The sequence below is a fragment of the Microtus pennsylvanicus genome, chromosome X (genome assembly GCF_037038515.1).
Source record: "Microtus pennsylvanicus isolate mMicPen1 chromosome X, mMicPen1.hap1, whole genome shotgun sequence".
Lineage (NCBI taxonomy): Eukaryota > Metazoa > Chordata > Mammalia > Rodentia > Cricetidae > Microtus > Microtus pennsylvanicus.
The window spans coordinates 66,002,717-66,021,877 of record NC_134601.1 but is presented as its reverse complement, the minus strand read 5'-3'; positions in this window follow the sequence as shown (position 1 = coordinate 66,021,877).

The following is a 19,161-nucleotide window of genomic DNA, read 5'->3' as shown; positions in this document are numbered from 1 at the left end:
ATCAGTTCTGTTGGGTCTGGAGAATGTTGTTGTTTGGAGTCATCCACCACCTCCGGAGATTCATATAGATGCAGACTCCGTGAGTTATCACCCGTGACAGAGTGGGCTTTTAGTGATGCAAGTGCTTTAGAATCACACTTGTTGTGTAAAGTCCTCGCCCACAATTTGGTCTGACATGGGTTCCCTACCCAGGAAAAGTGTCAGCAATGCCATCACGGTGCTGTTAATGGTGACTGTGTCAGATGGTGGAGATTCCTCATGTGGCAATGGACAGGATGCAAAGCTTTACAGATCAGATTCAGTGAGTGGTAAGTGTAACAGCCTTCAAAGGCCCTGCCCTCATGCTACAGGCCTGGGATGCTCCCCACACTCCTCCAACAGTGCCACCTGATGGGGGCTAAGAGCTCAAACAGCAAACAGGCAAAGCCCACCTACAATCTAAGTAGACTAAACTGAACTGAAGTTAGCAGCTATTCCCAGCAACTAGCCCTTCCTAAATGAGCAGTAAATGATTCTAAAGGCAGCGACAGCTTCACCACTGTCGCCAACATCTTTTTCATCTATTTTAAAGAGAATTACTTATTTTTATTTTACGTGGGTGAATGTTTGATCTGCATGATATAGGTGTATGTGCGGGTGCCAGGTCCCCTGGAATTTAGTGACTGCCAGCTGTGAGCTGCCATGTTGGTGCTGGGAATTGAACCCTGGTCCTCTGGAACAGCAGTCAGTGATGCTGACTGATGAGCCATCCTCCCAGCCCTCAAACACACTGCTTTAATTACCTAGCTTACTGAGAAGGTATTACTGTTCTTTCTTTTGTAACTGTTCAGAAAATATTTATCCTCTATTTGCAGTGTCTGATGCATTAATAGCTAATGTATCTGTTGTGACGTTCTACTCCGTGTCATTTGCACTCTTATCCCCCTCATATTTTGTTTCTCTAATTCTTATTGTTAATGTTTTAGCTTTAGAGCTCTCTAATTTCTCATCAGCCTTTCTGGTATGTTTTAGTGATTATAAATTATATGTCCTTACTATTTTATAGTCTTCACAGTATTGCTTTTTGCCCCCTTTATCCAGAAAGTAAATACTGATATTAGTGTGATGCCCTATACCTGTAATCCCAGGGCTCAAGAAGTGGAAGCAAAGGGTTTGACATGATTTTGATGCCAGGAGGGGTCACATGGTGATATTCAGTTTATTATAGTTTACAGGGTGAGGCCATATTTCAAAAGTGAAACTTTTTAACAATAGAAATTAATTTGCCATTTTCTAGTGCTCTTTATTCTACAATACACTGTGGTTAATTCATGTGCATATATGTTAAACATACCTAAAATATCATTATTTGCTTTTTAGCATTCACATAATATTTTACATTTTGTGCACATGTATTTATGCCTGTCACAATATACACCTGGAGGTAGCAGGCTACTTTTAAGAGTCACTTCTTTCTATTCACTGTACCCATGGAGTCAAACTCAGGCCAATGTGCTTGACACAAGCATGTGTAGGCACTGGGCCATCTTGTCAGGCACTGTGTGTATTATAAAGAAAAACGTGGAAATAGGGAACTCGGTATTAAGATGACATTCAAGCCTTCTGATGGTCTTTATTTGCAACAAAGGATGTTGTTGTTTCTGGTCTTTTTCTTCAACCAGAAGAATTTCTGATTGTTTATATTTGTGTATTCCTCTGGTTCCCAGGACTCTTACTTTTCTTTCTTTCTGAAAACATCTCTGTCACCTTCAGGCATGGAGAATGTTATCAATGGATAAGAGACTGAGTTAACTTTTTCTGTCACCACCATTCAGAGGAAGTTGCTCTCTTGATAGGGAAGCTCGGCCAATCTCTTTTGGCTAGGTTGTGGCTTCCTGGGGCGAAGGAAGAAAACCTGGGAATCCAGCTGCCCTTGCTCTCTTTTGCACTCTTCTTGCTGCATTAGCCAGCCTGGTTTTGGACAAGGGAATCTTTATCCAGTCGTGTGAGTTTCTCCTTTTCAATTATTAAATTATATCAGTTTTTTTCAGCTTGTCTGCTTAATTCTAGCTTATTGGTAAAATACGCCCTCCCTCTCTTCTAGGGTCCTAGGTCACTGATGAGAAAGTCACAGCGTTTTGAATAAAACACATCATACTAGATGTGCTAGCACTTCAAGTGGATGGAGGTGAGTGGCCATCTTTTCAATATGTGGTCTTGGGATTTCCGGCTATCCATGTATACAAATGAGGCTTTTTTCACTCACTCTTTCCACTCACACGAAAAATCAATTCCATGGTAACTTTAAAGGAAGTCATGGTAGATCAATTCATCTCATACCTGCAGTAGTATTAGAGAAAGCCCAAGAGACGGGAGGACTTCGATGGCTCTGAGAGGAGAGAATGAACATTAGAGACAGGCATTGGCATACCATGACACAGCAGAATACTGTTGTTCAGCGACCTGTATTCCTAAGAGTGGATTTACACTTTCATTTTGTGGTTATCACTATGGTTTTGGCTTTAATTTTTGATTCAATGTTTCATTATGTAGCCCAGACTAGTCCGGAATGTGCCTTCCCTTCCCCGTGCCTGCCAACAGGGTGGGCCACAGTAGCAGTTTCTGGTGCTGTTCTAAAACACTCCAACACAAAATCAGCTTAGAGAAGAAAGGGTTTATATGCACAGGCTTCCAAGTCACAGTTTATCACTGGGGAAATGCAGGCAAGAACTCAAGGCAGGAACCTGGAGGAGGGAAGCCTGGAAGGAAGAGCATTGTTTCTTTGTCCCTTCTCTGGCTTGCTCATAGGCTCATGCTTCCCTGGGACTTTTATCTAACCCAGAGCCTCCTCCCTAGGAATGGTATTGCCTACAGTGGTCGGGACCTCTTATGTGAGTTAATAATCAAGGAAACCACACACAGATGTGTCCAAAGACCAACATCCTAATCTGCTATAGGCAGTTTCTCAGTAGAAACTTCCCTCTCAGCTGACACTGTGGTAGGTCGACAAATAACTAGGACAGCCACCATGTCTGTGAGGCTTCCATTTCTGGAGGGAGCTGTTATAAAATGAACAATATACAACATGAAGAACTTGATGTGCTCTGCAACCTTGATGGAGGTGATCTACTTCACAGAAGAACTTCTTATGGAAGCCTCATCAAGGTTTATGTACACATGCTCTTCCCAAATGTGACTCCACTGAGGTAAAGACAGGAGGGAAGGATGCAACACACTAACGTTTCATTTTACCCTGGAAATCTAAGAAATGATTCCTCAGCACAAACGACACACACACACACACACACACACACACACACACACGACATGGTCTGACAGGAAAGCCATGTGAACTTCTGTTGTATGAATTAGGCTCCTCGCGGGATTTTGTAATGCACAATGGTAAAGAGTAATGGTAAAAGTTAAGGAAATCTCAATAAACCATGGATTCAGTAATTAGGAATGCCCTGATTGGCTCTGTTTTGACGCATCTACTCAAAGTAGTAACAAAAGAATCAACCAGCTGCATGGCATTTGTGAATATTCTGTCTTTTTTTTTCAACTTTTCCGTAAAATATAAATCTCTAAAATTAAAAAAAAATTCTTAAAAGGAAGTGGCCTTATGCTGGTTAGAGGCTCTGAATGCACGGTATGTGACACACTGAAGATTATGGATGGCTCAAATGTGAGGTTTAAGGTGTCTGGTTTATCCCCCACTAGGGAATATGCTGTCTTAGTTTTAAATTGTAATCACTGTGTTCAAAGTCAAATTGAAAAGATTTATTTAAGTTTACAGTTGTAGTCCTTTGTGAAAGGAACTCAAGGAAGGAATCTCAAAGCAGGAATAAAAGCAGAAGTGTAGCAGAATTATACAAACCCAGAGATAAGTATTGGGGTCCAAGCTGAAGACCAGAAAATCAAAGCAGCAAACCACTAGAGAGACCTTTTACTCTACCTTGTGTTCAGACTCAAAGGGCAAGGTCTTGTCACCATGAATCCTCACACTCCATACTCCAGTGAGTTCCCGTCTCTTCTCCTTTATATTCATCCCTCTGCTCAGCATATTGCTCCTGTCTCCAACTCCGTAGTGCTGGAATTAAAGGTGTGTGACTCCCAAACACTGACATTAAAGGTGTAAACAAACACCACTTGTATCTGTTTCTGTATTAATCTTGTATATTTCAGGATAGCCTGGAACTCACAGAAATTTGCCTGCCTCTGTCTTCCCAGTTCTAGGATTATAGGTGTGTGCCACCCCACCCCCTGCCCTGTCCCATATAGCTGAGGAGTGTGGCTGCTTTGCCCGCTGATCTTCAGGCAAGCTTTATTCATTTAAACACAAATATACCAGTATACAGAGGCCATGGCAGGAATGCTCCTTACTGCCTTGCTTTCCATGGCTTACTCAGCTTCCCTGTTATACATGTGACCACCACCTTCCTGCTGAAGTTTCTTTATACAAGGCTTGGGCAGGTGTTATTAGACTCTCACCTGAGATTCCAGTCTCTCTTGAGGCTTTTCCTTTTCAGCTGTGTGAGATTCTGTCCCAGTTACATGTGGTTCCATAGCCTCTGGATACACTAGAATACTGAGAGTGTGGGAGGTCCACTGACAGTGTGGCACTTCCATCTATCCAGCTATGGAGAAGGAATTCTTCCATGCTACAGTCAGTCACTGCTCTGCACCTGTAAGAAATCCCTCATCAATTAGCTGTAAGTTTTAAACTCTGGCTCAACAAGTTGGGTTTTGGCGGAATAAAAGCTTGGTCTGCTGGAGGCCTAGCTGATTTGGGAAACACTTAACTCTCAGGGTCTAAGTTAAAGTTTTCAGAATATAGCCACTTTTTTTTAAGTACATCCACTTTTTTAAAAACTACATGTCTGATTATCTTGTATCCCAAATAAAACTTCATCCTAGCATTAGAAGGATAGCTCAGTTAGCAAGGTGCTCTCTTTGGAAGCACGAGGACACAAATTCCACCCCCAGCATCTAAGTAAAATCTCCAGTTCTGGTAGTCTGTACTTAAAATCCAGCACAAAACTGTGAAGTCATAGTGTTCCTTGGGTTTACCAGTCAGACCACTTACCCCATTTTGTCAGCTTCAGGCCAATAAAACCCTGTCTCAGAAAAAAAATAGACAGCACCTGCGAAAACACACCCATAGATGTTCTTATGCATCTACCAGAAGTGTGCACAGAAACCCACACCCACCCACGCACACCACTGCCACACACACACCTATATTTGATCACCCGGTGTGGTTATTCTCTTCCCTGGATAGGCTGTGAAATCATACTTACATATCACACACATCACTACAACCTCACAACAACCTCCCCACAACATGCAGAGGATAGGGAGAGGGAGGAGAGAGAGAGAGAGAGAGAGAGAGAGAGAGAGAGAGAGAGAGAGAGAGAGAATGAATTATGTACCTTATGCCCAAGGTCTAATTTGATTAGCCTGAAAGGAGGTCCAGGTATCAGTGCTAAGAAATCAGGTGACACTGCTCAACCTAATTCCGGCCTCCTGACTCCTACTTCCAGTTTCCTTGCCGGTTTTCTTACTAAGTAGAGAGGATCTCTCTTTTTCTCTGCTCTTGACCTTACCAGCAGTCTCTTCCTTCCATTCTCTCTTTCTTCCTTTCATCTTTCTGTGTCTCTCTTTCATTCATTTGTTCATTTGATCCTTCTTGTTCTCAAAAGAGAAGAATTCCCATAGGATGCAGTAGTTGGTCAAGTACTCAAGAGTGTAAGCACAGGAATCAAGGACGCAAAGCAAACTGGCCAAGTTGAGATGCAGCATCCTAGATTCTAGTGTGCACATGGCCTAAATTTCTCTTCTTACTGTCCTTCTCTCTGTTCTGCTCCCCCTAGGATGGATACTTCTAGAAAAACGTTGTGCTTTTCTGTGAAGTCCAGCTTACTTAAAATTCAATCTGTTATAAGTAAGTAGGTGTATAAGATTCAATAATATGTAAAGAAGTTTAAGAAACAGCTCAAATTTGTCAGTTATGGTGGTACATGCCATTAATCCTAGCACTCTGAAGGCAGAGACACATGAATCTCTGAGTTCTTGGCCAGTCTGGTTTATAGAGAATGGTTCAGGATATTCAGGGCTACACAGAGAAACTCAGAAAAAAAGAAGGCAGGTGAAAATCAAAAAAATGAAGAAAGGAAGTAAGGGAGAGAGAGAGAGAGAGAGAGAGAGAGAGAGAGAGAGAGAGAGAGAGAGAGAGAAAACAAAGCTAAGTTGAAAGTTTATTAAGGTTAGAACACTCTGCATGCAACCCTGCAGAGGAAGTCTTGAGACTATTTTAATCTGATCCAGCTATTATGGACCACCGCACCCATTGTTGGTCACATCCTGTTTCGTAGGACCTCAGCTGGGCAATCCCTAGACTCCCACTGCCATTCTTCTACTCTCTTGACCCCAGGTAGGCCACCACATTAACTTTATGTCACTTAGGACCCTAAGCTGCCTACCCATTGTTCTATGTCATGTCTTTTGTGGTCTGTTGGTCCTCCCAGAGCTCACGTTATGCCTAATAGCTTCAGTGGCAACTGCCATCATACTCAAATCCTAGGTCTTTTTAGTCTCTTTCCTTCAGTACAATGGAGACAGTCTGGTGTCCGGACATCTGGCTGAGATCTTGGTTATTCCTCAGCTCATTTGGGGCAGTGCACCAGCTCTCAGAGAAGAAAGCAGCCAGCGACAGCCAGCACAGGCTTTCCAGAATCATGCTGAGTGGAAACAGAAGATGATGAAACTGTACACCAGTCGGGGTGAGTCTAGCCATCTGGAAGTTACTTTCTTGCTCATGTTTCAGGCCTGACCAATAAAAGCATTTTAAGCAAGAGTGGGCAACACAGCCTACCTAGGACCATTTGGACAGAACATGTTGGTCTGGCCGTGGTCAGGAAGGGCACTGAAGCCGACTCCAGGAGTAGATGGACGGCTTCATCCTGTGGAGGAGGCAGAATCCTCAGACCTTCAACCTGGAAGGTAAGAATGAGGGGTTAGTCAGGCCTGAGAAAGGCCCCAGGGATGCTGAACAGAGGGGAGAGCAGCAGGTTGTACTACCAGCCCCTGCTGGCCAAGGCAAGGAGATGGTCCCTACAGAGCAGGTCCTGTAAGATTCTCTGAGTCCCAGTGGTGCCCATCTCGAGCCCGGAAGCCCTCTAGAATAGAAAGCAGGAACAATAGGGTTAAGGCCCTTTCTGTGGTTTCTATCTCTGCAAGACCAAGGCTAGATGGGTGGAGACTTGGTCTCTACCTGGAACACATGAATTCATGGCTCCAGCTCTAGTTTCAGGAGCTTTGTTACATCATTTTATGCATCATAGCGCCCACTGTGGATAACGTGACAACAGTTGCCAGGAAACGCATCAGAGCAGCTCCTCCCAGTGACTGGCTGTGTCTTGTTCTCACAGCCCTGGCTCTTCTCCCCTTCTGCTCATGGTCCTTCCTGTCCTCACTGTTGGGGCCCACAGGAACATTTTGTATGAGGTGTCATTCACATCTACAAGCACTAGATGTCCACAGAGATACTGGTGAGAAGCTTTTCTGTTCTTTTCTGGCTGGGCCAACATTTCCAATCACAGGTAGATTTTGTTCTGGTCTTCTGCAGGAAATTAGGAGGCAGACAAACAAGTGTCTGCGTACTTTCCCCTCACACACTCATCTCTCTCTTTCATATACCCCTTCCAGTGAATAAATTCTGAGAACCAGTATCTGGCCCACCTGGGATACCCTGCCTTTATTTTCTGATCCTTTTCCAAATCATAGAGCTGAGAGTTTGTAGTTTCCAGAGTCTAGGAAATGAGCTCTGAATGTGCCATTTTTGGTGTTTTTCAGTTTCCTGTATCTACTGCCTCCTTCATATGGTTACATAGTGAAGGCCCATGTTGCTTCCTGACCTCATCATGATCAGGATGAGTAGGAGGCATGACTTAATCATGGGTAACATCTTAGTTGCTCTGTGACTTGGGAGCTACTTATTTAGCCTCTCTGGGCCTTTTGCTTTTGTGTACAACGTGGATGGCAACAATACTTATGATATGGAGTCACTCTAATGGTGAAGTAAATATATAAATGTACAGACTATGTGGAGAACGTGTGTGTGTGTGTGTGTGTGTCTTTGTGTGTATGTATGTATTGCTATGTAACATGGGTTAAGTAGCCCAGGGTGGCCTCACAGTCACAGATGGCTGTTAGTACTTTCTGCAAACTGAACTCAGGTCCTCTCGCTAAGAGCCCTATCCAGATCAAAAGATATATCTTATTATTATTTCAGCTTTTGTTTATTTTAATTTTATGTGTATGGATATTTTCCATGCATGGATGTCTGTGGATTTGTCCACTGAGGTCATAAGACGCTGTCATATCCCATGGAACTGGAATAACATGCACTTGTGAGCCACTATTTGGGGTCTTGGGACTGAAGTCAGGTCCTCTTCAAAAGCCATCTCCTCAGCGCCTCATCATCATAAATATTTTACTTTTAATTTTCTTTATTTCTAAATTTTACATTTATTTTTTCCATATTTTCCCCCTTCCCCAACTCTTCCCAACTTAACATTATGCCTTTTCTCTTGCTTAAAACAAACAAACAGTCCTCTTATATGTCAACAACAAAACCATGGAGTCCTATTTATACTGGAAACTACTGTGCATGTGGCCTGTTCTCGGGTTTCTTTGCCATACCCAGTGTCAATAAAGTGAGAAAGCAGCTAACCATCACAAACAGCTACTTGCTAGGCGTGGGGCTTTGTGGCCACTTCCCCTCCTCCATGCTTTAATTTTATCTGGCTTGAGCTCCTGCAGATCTCCTCAGTGATCTCACAGTCACTGTGAGGTCCTATGTGCATCAGCTCTGTTGGGTCTGGACAATGATGTTCCTTTGGAGTCATCCACCACCTCTGGAGATTCAGATAGATGCAGACTTCGTGAGTCATCACCCGTGACGGAGTGGGCTTTTAGTGATGTAAGTGCTTTAGAGTCACCCCTGTTTGTGTAAACTCTTCATTCACAGTTTGGTTTGGCATAGGTTCCCTACCCAGTAATAATGTCACACAATGCCACGACGGTGCTGTTAATGGTGACCACGGTACATGGTGGACACTCCTCATGTGACTGCCAGTTGCGAGCTGCCATATGGGTGCTGGGAATGGAACCTGGTCCCCTGCAATAGTAGACAGTGATGCTAACTGCTGAGCCATCCTCCCAGTCCTCAAACACACTTATTAAACTCTCTATCTTACAGATAAGGTATTATTGTTCTTTCTTTTTTAGCTGTGCAGAAAATATTTAGTCTTTATTGGTAGTGTTTGTCCCATAAATAGCTAATTTATCTGATGTCACTTTCTACTGTTTATCATTTGCATTCTTATGTCACTGATATATTGTTTCTCTAATTCTTATTTTTAATGTATTAGCTTTAGAACACTCTCATTTCTCATCAGCCTTTCTGATATGTTTTAGAGATTATAAATTATATGTCCTTACTATTTTATAGTGTACACAGTGTTGCTTTTTGATCCCTTTATCCAGAATGTAAATCCTGTTGGTAGGTTTGGTGCCTCACCCCTGTAATCCCAGGACTCAAGAGGGTTTCATATAAATTTGAGGCCAGCAGGGGCCACATAGTGAGGTTCAGTCCAGTATGGGATACAGGGTGAGATCATATTTCAAAAGTAAAACTTTTTGCCGGGCGGTGGTGGCGCACGCATTTAATCCCAGCACTTGGGAGACAAAGGCAGGCGGATCTCTGTGAGTTCGAGACCAGCCTGGTCTACAAGAACTAGTTCCAGGACAGGCTCCAAAACCACAGAGAAACTCTGCCTTGAAAAAAAAAAGTAAAACTTTTGAACAATAGAAATTATATTTGCCATTTTCTAGTGCTCTCTATTCAACAATACTCTATAGTTAATTCATGTGCATATGTGTTAAACATACCTAAAATATCAAAACTTGCTTTTAAACATTCACATATATTTTACATTTTGTGCACATGTATTTATGCATGTGTGTCACAATATACACGTGGTGGTAGCAGGCAAATTTTAGGAGTCAGTTCTCCCTTTTCAGTGTACCCACAGAGGCAAACTCAGGCCATCATGGTGGACTCAAGCATCTGTAGGGGCTTGGCCATCTTTGAGGCCCTTGTGTATTTTAAAGGAAAAAATTGGAAATAGGGAACTTGGTATTAAGATGACATTCAAGCCTTCTGATGGTCTTTATTTGCACCAAAGGATTTTCTTGTTTCTGGTATACTTTTTCTTTAACTTGAAGTATTTCTGATTGTTTATATTTGTGTATTTGTGCTTGTTCCCAGGACTCTTACTTTTCTTTCTTTCTGAAAACATCTCTGTCACCTTCAGGCATGAAGAATGTTTTCAATGAATAAGAGACTGAGTAAACTTTTTCTGTCACCACCTTTTACAGGAAGTTGCTCTCTTAATGGGGAAACTCAGCCAATCACATTTGACTAGGGTGTGGCTGCCTAGGGCCAGGGAAGTAAACCTGGGAATCTAGCTGTTCTTGCTCTCTTTTGCATTCTTCTTGCTGTGTTCTCCAGACTGTTTTGGACATAGGAACCTTTACCCGGTCGTTTGAGTTTCCCCGTTTTCAATTATTAAATTATATCTGTTGTTTTATTCTGGTCTGTTTAATTCTAGCGTACCGGTCGAATATGCCACCACTCTCTTCTAGGGTCCAAGGTCACTGATGAGAAAGTCACAGCTTTTTGAATAAAACCCGTCATGCTTGATATGCTAGCACCTCAAGTGTATGGAGGGGAGTGGCCATCTTTTTAACACATGGTCTTGGGATTTCCAGCTATCCATGAATACAAATGAGGTTTTCTCCTCTCTCACTCTTTCCACACACATGAAAAATCAATTTCATGGTCCCTCTAAAGGAAGTCATGGTAGGTAGATCAATTCATCTCATACTGCACCAATATTAGAGAAAGCCCAAGCAACAGGAGGACTTCGATGACTATGAGAGAGGAGAATGAACATCAGAGACAGAAATTGGCATACCATGACACAGCAGAATACTGTTGTTCAGCGACCTGTATTCCTAAGAGTGGATTTACACTTTCATTTTGTGGTTATCACTACAGTGTGGGTTTTAGTTTTTGATTCAATGTTTCATTATGTAGCCCACACTCGTCTGGAATGTGCCTTCCCTTGCCTGTGCCTGCCAACAGGGTGGGCCACAGTAGCAGTTTCTGGGACTGTTCTAAAACACTCCAACACAAAATCAGCTTTGAGAAGAAAGGGTTTATTTGGCACAAGCTTCCAAGTCACAGTTCATCCCTGGGGAAATCAGGGCAGGAACTCAAGGCAGGAACCTGCAGGAAGGAAGCCTGGAAGGAAGAGCGCTGTTAGCTTGTCCCTTCTCTAGCTTGGTCATAGCCTCATGATTCCCTAGGCTAGAAGGGTCGAGACTTATTCTCTCCCTGGAACACATGAATTCATGGCTCCATCTCTGGTTTCAGGAGCTTTGTGACATCACTTTTATGCATCATATAGCCCACTGTGGATAACGTGACAACAATTGCTGGGAAACGCATCAGAGCAGCCCCTCACTGTGACTCAAAGTAGTAACAAAAGCATCAAACAGCTGCATGGCATTTGTGAATATTCTGTCTTTATTTTGCAACTTTTCCGTAAAATATAAATCTCTAAAATTAAAAAAAAAATTCTAAAAAGGACGTGGCCTTATGCTGGTTAGAGGCTCTGAATGCAGGGTATGAGACACACTGAAGATTATGCATGGCTCAAATGTGAGGTTTAAGGTGTCTGGTTTATCCCCCACTAGGGAATATGCTGTCTTAGTTTTAAATTGTAATCACTGTGTTCAAAGTCAAGTTGAAAAGATTTATTTAATTTTACAGTTGTAGTCCTTTGTGAAAGGAACTCAAGGAAGGAATCTCGAAGCAGGAATCAAAGCAGAGGTGTAGCAGAATAATACAAACCAGAGATAAGTATTGGGGTCCAAGCTGAAGACCAGAAAAGCAAAGCAGCAAACCACTAGAGAGACCTCTTACCCTACCAAGTGTTCAGACTCAAAGGGTGGGGTCCTGACTCCACGAATTCTCAGACTCCAAACTCCAGTGAGTGCCTGTCTCTTCTCCTTTATATTCCTCTCTCTGCTCAGCATATTGCTTCTGTCTCCAACTCCCTCTTGCTGGGATTAAAAGTGTGTGACTCCCAAACACTGAGATTAAATGTGTAAACCAACACCACCTGTATGTTTCTGTACTAATCTTGTATATTCCAGGATAGCCTGGAACTCACAGAGATTTGCCTGGCTCTGTCTCCCCAGTCCTGGGATTATAGTTGTCTGCCACCCCCCCTCCTGTGTAGCTGAGGAGTGTGGCTGCTTTGCCCGCTGATCTTCAGGCAAGCTTTATTCATTTAAACATAATATACCAGTATACAGAGGCCATGGCAGGAATGCTGCTTACTGTCTTTCTTTCCATGGCTTACTTACCTTCCTTGTTATACACCCTACCACCTGCCTGCTGAAGTTTATTTATACAAGGGCGTTGGGCTAGGGATGGATGTCATTAGACTCTCACCTGAGATTCCAGCTTCTCCTTGAAGCATCTCCTTTTCAACTGTGTGAGATTCTGTCCCAGTTACATGTGGTTCTGTAGCCTCTGGAGACTCTAGAGTACCGAAAGTGTAGAAGGTCGATTGACAGGGCAGGCACTTCCATCTATGCAGCTACAGAGAAGGAATCCTTCTTCCACACCACAGTCAGTCGCTGCTCTGCACCTGTAAGTAATCCCTCTTCCATTAGCTGTAAGTTTTAAACTCTTTGGCTCACTAATTTGGGTTTTGGTGGAATAATACCTTGGTCTGTTGGAGGCCTAGCTGATTTGGGAAACACTTAACTCTCAGGGTCTAAGTTAAAGTTTTTAGAATATAGCCACTTTTTTTTAGTACATCCACTTTTTAAAAACTACATGTCTGATTATCTTGTATACCAAATTAAACTTCATCCTAGCATCTGAAGGATATCTCAGTTAGCAAGGTGTTCTCTTTGCAAGCACGGGGACACAAATTCCACCCCCAGAATCTAAGTAAAAACTCCAGTTCTGGTAGTCTGTACTTAAAATCCAGCACAAAACTGTGCAGTCGTAATGTTCCTTGTGTTTACCTGTCAGACCACTTACCCCATTTTGTCAGCTTCAGGCCAATAAAGACCCTGTCTCAGAAAAAAAGTGGACAGCACCTGTGAAAACACACCCATACCTTTCCATAGGCGTCTACCAAAAGTGTGCACAGAAACCCACACCGACCCACGCACACCACTGCCACACACACACCTATATTTGATCACCTGGTTTGGTTATTCTCTTCCCTGGATACGCTGTGAAATCATACTAGGAGCTTACATATCCCACACATCATCACCTCACAACAACCTCCCCCCAACACACAGAGGATGGAGAGAGTGAGAGAGAGGGAGGGAGGAAGGGAGATTGGGGTAGAGGGAGGGAGGGAGAGAGAGAGACAGGGAGAGGGAGGGAGGGAGGGAAGGAGAGGGAGAGAGGAAGAGAGGGATGGAGAGGGTGGGAGGGAGAGAGGGAGGGAGAGAGAGGGAGGGAGAGAGAGAGGGAGGGAGAGAGAGAGGGAGAGAGAGGGAGAGAGAGAGAGAGAGAGAGAGAGAGAGAGAGAGAGAGAATGAGAACGAGAATGAATTATGTACCTTATGCCCAAGGTCTAATTTGATTAGCCTGAAAGGAGGTCCAGGTATCAGTGCTAAGAAATCAGGTGACACTGCTCAACCTAATTCCGCCCTCCTGACTCCTACTTCCAGTTTCCTTGCCGGTTTTCTTACTAAGTGGAGGGGATCTCTCTTTTTCTCTGCTCTTGACATTACCAGCAGTCTCTTCCCTCCTTTCTCTCTTTCTTCCTTTCATCTTTCTGTGTCTTTCTTTCATTCATTTGTTCATTTGATCATTCTTGTTTTCAAAAGAGAAGAATTCTGATAGGATGCAGTAGTTGGTCAAGTACTCAAGAGTGTAAGCACAGGAATCAAGGAGACAAAGCAAACTGGCCAAGTTGAGATGCAGCATCCTAGATTCTATTGTGTACATGACCTAAAAGTCTCTTCTTACTGTCCTTCTCTCCGTTGTGCTCCCCCTAGGATGGATACTTCTAGAAAAACACTGTGCTTTTCTGAGAAGTCCAGCTTACTTCACATTCAATCTTTTATAAGTAAGTAGGTGTATAAGATGCAAGAATATGTAAAGAAGTTTAAGAAACAGTTCAAGTTTGTCAGTTATGGTGGTACATGTCATTAATCCTAGCACTCTGAAGGCAGAGACACATGAACCTCTGAGTTGTTGTCCAGTCTGGTTTATAGAGAATGTTCCAGGATATTTAGGGCTACACAGAGAAACTCAGAAACAAAGAAGGAAGGTAGAAATTAAAAAAATGAAGAAAGGAAGGAAGGGAGAGAGAGGCATAGAGAGACAGAGAGAGAAAGAGATAGAGAGAGAGAACAAAGCTAAGTTGAAAGTTTATTAGGGGAAAGGGTTAGAACACTCTGCATGCCACCCTGCAGAGGAAGTCTTGAGACTATTTTAATCTGATCCAGGTATTATGGACCACTGCACCCATTGTTGGTCACATCCTGTTTGGAAGGACCTGAGCTGGGCCATCCCTAGTCTCCCACTGCCATTCTCCTACCCTCTTGACCCCAGGTAGGCCACCACATTAACTTTATGTCACTTAGGACCCTAGGCTGCCTACCCATTGTTCTATGGCCTGTCTTTTGTGGTCTGTTGGTCCTCCTAGAGCTCACATTATGCCTAATAGCTTCAGTGGCAACTGCCATCATACCCAAATCCTAGGTCTTTTTGTGTTTTTCCTTCAGCACAATGGAGACAGGCTGGTGTCCGGACATCTGGCTCAGATCTTGGTTATTCCTTAGCTCATTTGGGGCAGTGCACCATCTCTCAGAGAAGAAAGCAGCCAGCAACAGCCAGCACTGGCTTCCCAAAATCATGCTGAGTGGAAAGAGAAGATGATGAAACTGTACACCAGTCAGGGTGAGACTAGCCATCTGGAAGTTACTTTCTTGCTCATGTTTCAGGACTGACCAACAAAAGCATTTTAAGCAAGAGTGGGCAACACAGCCTACCTAGGACCATTGCAACCAAATGATTTGGTGTGGCCGTGGTCGGGAAGGGCACTGAAGCCGACTGCAGTAGGAGATGGACAGCTTCAGCCTGGGGAGGAGGCAGAATCCTCAGACCTTAAACCTGGAAGGTAAGAATGAGGGGTTAGTCAGGCCTGAGAAAGGCCCCAGGGATGCTGAACAGAGGGGAGAGAGGCAGGTTGTACTACCTGTCCCTGTTGGCCAAGGAAAGGAGATGGTCCCTACAGAGCAGGTCCTGTCAGATTCTCTGACTCCCAGGGGTGCCCATCTTGAGCGCAGAAGCCCTCCAGTATAGAAAGCAGGAAGCACAGGGCTAACTTCCTTTCTGTGGTTCCTATCTTCACAAGACCAAGGCTAGATGAGTGGAGACTTGGTCTCTACCTGGAACACATGAATTCATGGATCCAGCTCTAGTTTCAGGAGCTTTGTGACATCAGTTTTCTGCAACATAGCGCCCACTGTGGATAACATGACAACAGTTGCCAGGAAACGCATCAGAGAAGCTAGTCACAGTGACTGGCTGTGTCTAGTTCTTACAGCCCTGCCTCTTCTCCCCTTCTCCTCATGGTCCTTCCTGACCTCACTGCTGGGCCCCACATGAACATTTTGTATGAGGTGCCATTCATATCTACAACCACTAGATGTCCACAGAGATACTGGTGAGAAGCTTTTCTGTTCTTTTCAGGCTGGGCCAACATTTCCAATCACAGGTAGATTTTGTTCTGGTCCACCGCAGGAAATTAGGGAGGCAGACAAACAAGTGTCCGCGTACTCTCTCCTCACACACTCATCTCTCTCTTTCATATACCCCTTCCAGTGAATAAAGTCTGAGAACCAGTATCTGGCCCTCCTGGGTTCCCCTGCCTTGACTTTCTGATCCTTTTCCAAATCAAAGAACTGAGAGTGAGTAGTTGCCAGAGTCTATGAAATGAGCTGTGAATGTGCCATTTTGGGTGTTTCTCAGTCTCCTGTATCTACTGCCTCCTTCATATGGTTACATAGTGACGGCCCATGTTGCCTCCTGACCTCACAATGATCAGGATGACTAGGAGGCATGACTAAATCATGGGTAACATCTTAGTTGCTCTGTGACTTGGGAGCTACTTATTTACTCTCTCTGGGCATTTCGCTTCATGTGTACAATGTAAATGGCAACAATACTTATGATATCTAGTCAGACAGCTACCCTATTTTGTGAGCTTCAGGCCAATGAAAGACTCTGTCTCAGAAAAAAGTGGACAGACCTGAGAAAACACACCCAGGCTGTTCTTTGGCATCCACCAAAATTGTGTACAGACACCTGTGTGCGTTCGCACATGCACACACACACACACACACACTCACACACCCCTACATTTGATCATCTGGTGTGGAGGTTCTCCTCCCTGGATACCTCACAAAATCATACTAGGAGTTTATATACCACACACACCAATACTACCTCACAACATTCCCACACACTCACACACACAAAGGGTGGGAGAGGGAGTGAGTGAATTTTGGACCTTATGCCCAAAGGCTAATTTGATTTTTCTGAAAGCAGGTCCAGATATCAGTGCTAAGAAATCAGGTGATATTACCCTATCTAGTTCCGGCCTCCTGTCTCCTACTTCCAGTTACCCCACTGGTTTTTCTTATTAAGTGGAGAGGATCTCTGTTTTTCTCTGGTCTTGACCTTACTAGCAGTCTCTTCCTTCCTTTCTCTCTCCCGTCCTTCATTCTTCCTGTCTGTCTTACTTTCATTCATTTTTCATGTGATCCTTCTTGTTTTCAAAAGGGAAGAATTCTGGTAGGATGCAGTAGTTGGTCAAGTACTAAAGACTGTAAGCAGAGCAATCAAGGAGGCAAAGCAACCTGGCCAAGTCAAGATGCAGCAACCTAGATTCTAGTGGGCATAGGACCTAAATTTCTCTTCTCACTGTCAATCTCTCCTTTGTGCTCGCCCTAGAATGGATACTCATAGAAAAAGTGTGTGCTTTCCTCAGAAGCCCAGCTTACCTAGAATTCAATCTGTTATAGGTAAGTAGGTGTATAAGATGCACGAATATGTAAAGAAGTTAAGAAACAAATGAACTTTGTCAGTTATGGTGGTGCATGCCAAAAATCCTAGCACTCTGAAGGACGAGGCACATGAATCTCTGAGTTCTTGGCCAGTCTGGTTTATATAGAATGTTCCAGGACAGCCGATGCTACACAGAGAAACTCAGAATAATAAGACGGAAGGAAGGAAGGAAGGAAGGAAGGAAGGAAGGAAGGAAGGAAAGGAGGGAGGGAGGGAGGGGGAGGGAGGGAGGGAGGAAGGAAAGAAAGAAAGAAACAGAAAGGAAGGAAGGAAGAAAGAAAGAACAAAAGGAAAAAGAAAGAAAGACAGAGAGAGGAAAGAAAGAAAGAAAGAAAGAAAGAAAGAAAGAAAGAAAGAAAGAAAGAAAGAAAGAAAGAAAGGGCAAAGCAAAGTTGAACATTTACTAGGGGAAAGGTTTAGAGCACTCTGCATGCCTCCCTGCAGAGGAAGTCTTGAGGCTGTTTTAATCTGATTCAGCTCATATGGACCACTGTCCCCCATTGTTGGTCACATTCTGTTTGGAAGTTCCTGCAGTATCTCCATCCTGAGTCTCCCATTGCCATTTGCCTTCTCTCTTGACCCCAGGTAGGCCACCAAATTATCTTTATACCACTTCAGGACCTTTGGCTGCCTACCCATTCTTCTATGGCCTGTCTTTGTGGTCTGTTGGTCCTCCCAGAGCTCACCTTATGCCTAATAGCTTCACTGTCAACTGCCATCATACTCAAATCTTAGGTCTTTTTGTGTTTTTCCTTCAGCACAATGGAGACAGGCTGGTGTCCGGACATCTGGCTCAGATCTTGGTTATTCCTCAGCTCATTTGGGGCAGTGCAGCACCTCTCAGAGAAGAAAGCAGCCAGTGACAGCCAGCACAGGCTTCCCAGAATCATGCTGAGTGGAAACAGAAGATGATGAAACTGTCCACGAGTCAGGGTGAGTCTAGCCATCTGGAAGATTCTTTTTTGCTCATGTTTCAGGGCTGACCAACAATAAAGCCTTTTAAGCAAGAATGGGCATCTCATCCTACCTGGGACCATGGACACAGAATGAGTTGTTCTGGCTGTGGTCGGGAAAGGCACTGCTTCATCCTGGGGAGGAGACAGAATCCTCAGACCTTAAACCTGTAAGGTAAGAATGAGGGGTTAGTCAGGCCTCAGTAGGGCCCCAGGGATACTGAACAGAGAGGAGAGTGTCAGGGTGTACTGCCAGTCCCTCTGGCCAAGGAAAGGAGATGGTCCCTACAGAGCAGGTCCTTCAGATTCTCTGAGTCCCAGGGGTGTCCATTGGGCGGCAGGAAGTCCTCCAGAATAGAAAGCAAGGAACACAAGGCTAAGGCCCTGCCTGTGGTTCCTATCTCTACAAAACCATGGCTAGAAGGGTCAAGACTTGGTCTCTTCCAGGAACACATGAATTCATGGCTCCAGCTCTGGTTTCAGGAGCTTTGTGACATCACTTTTATGCATCATAATGCCCACTGTGGATAACGTGACAACAATTGCTGGGAAACACATCAGAGCAGCTCCTCCCAGTGACTGGGTGTCTTGTTCTCACAGCCTTGGCTCTTCTCCCCTTCTGCTCATGGTCCTTACTGTCTTCATTGCTGGTCCCCACATCCTTGACCACTGGATGTTGATAAAGATCCTGATGAGAAGCTTTTCTGTTCTGTTCAGGCTGGGCCAACCTTTCTCAGCACAGGTAGACTTTGTTCTGGTCCACTGCAGGAAAGTAGGGAGGCACACAAAATTGTGTTGTGGATGGCAACAATACTTGTGATATGGAATCACTATAATGGTGAAGTAAATGTATAAATGTATAGACTATGTAGACAATGTGTTGTATGTAAGTATGTATGTATGTATGTATGTATGGCCTGCTATGTACCATGGTCTAAATAAACATGGGCTAAATAGCCCAGAGTGGCCTCTCAAAGTTACAGA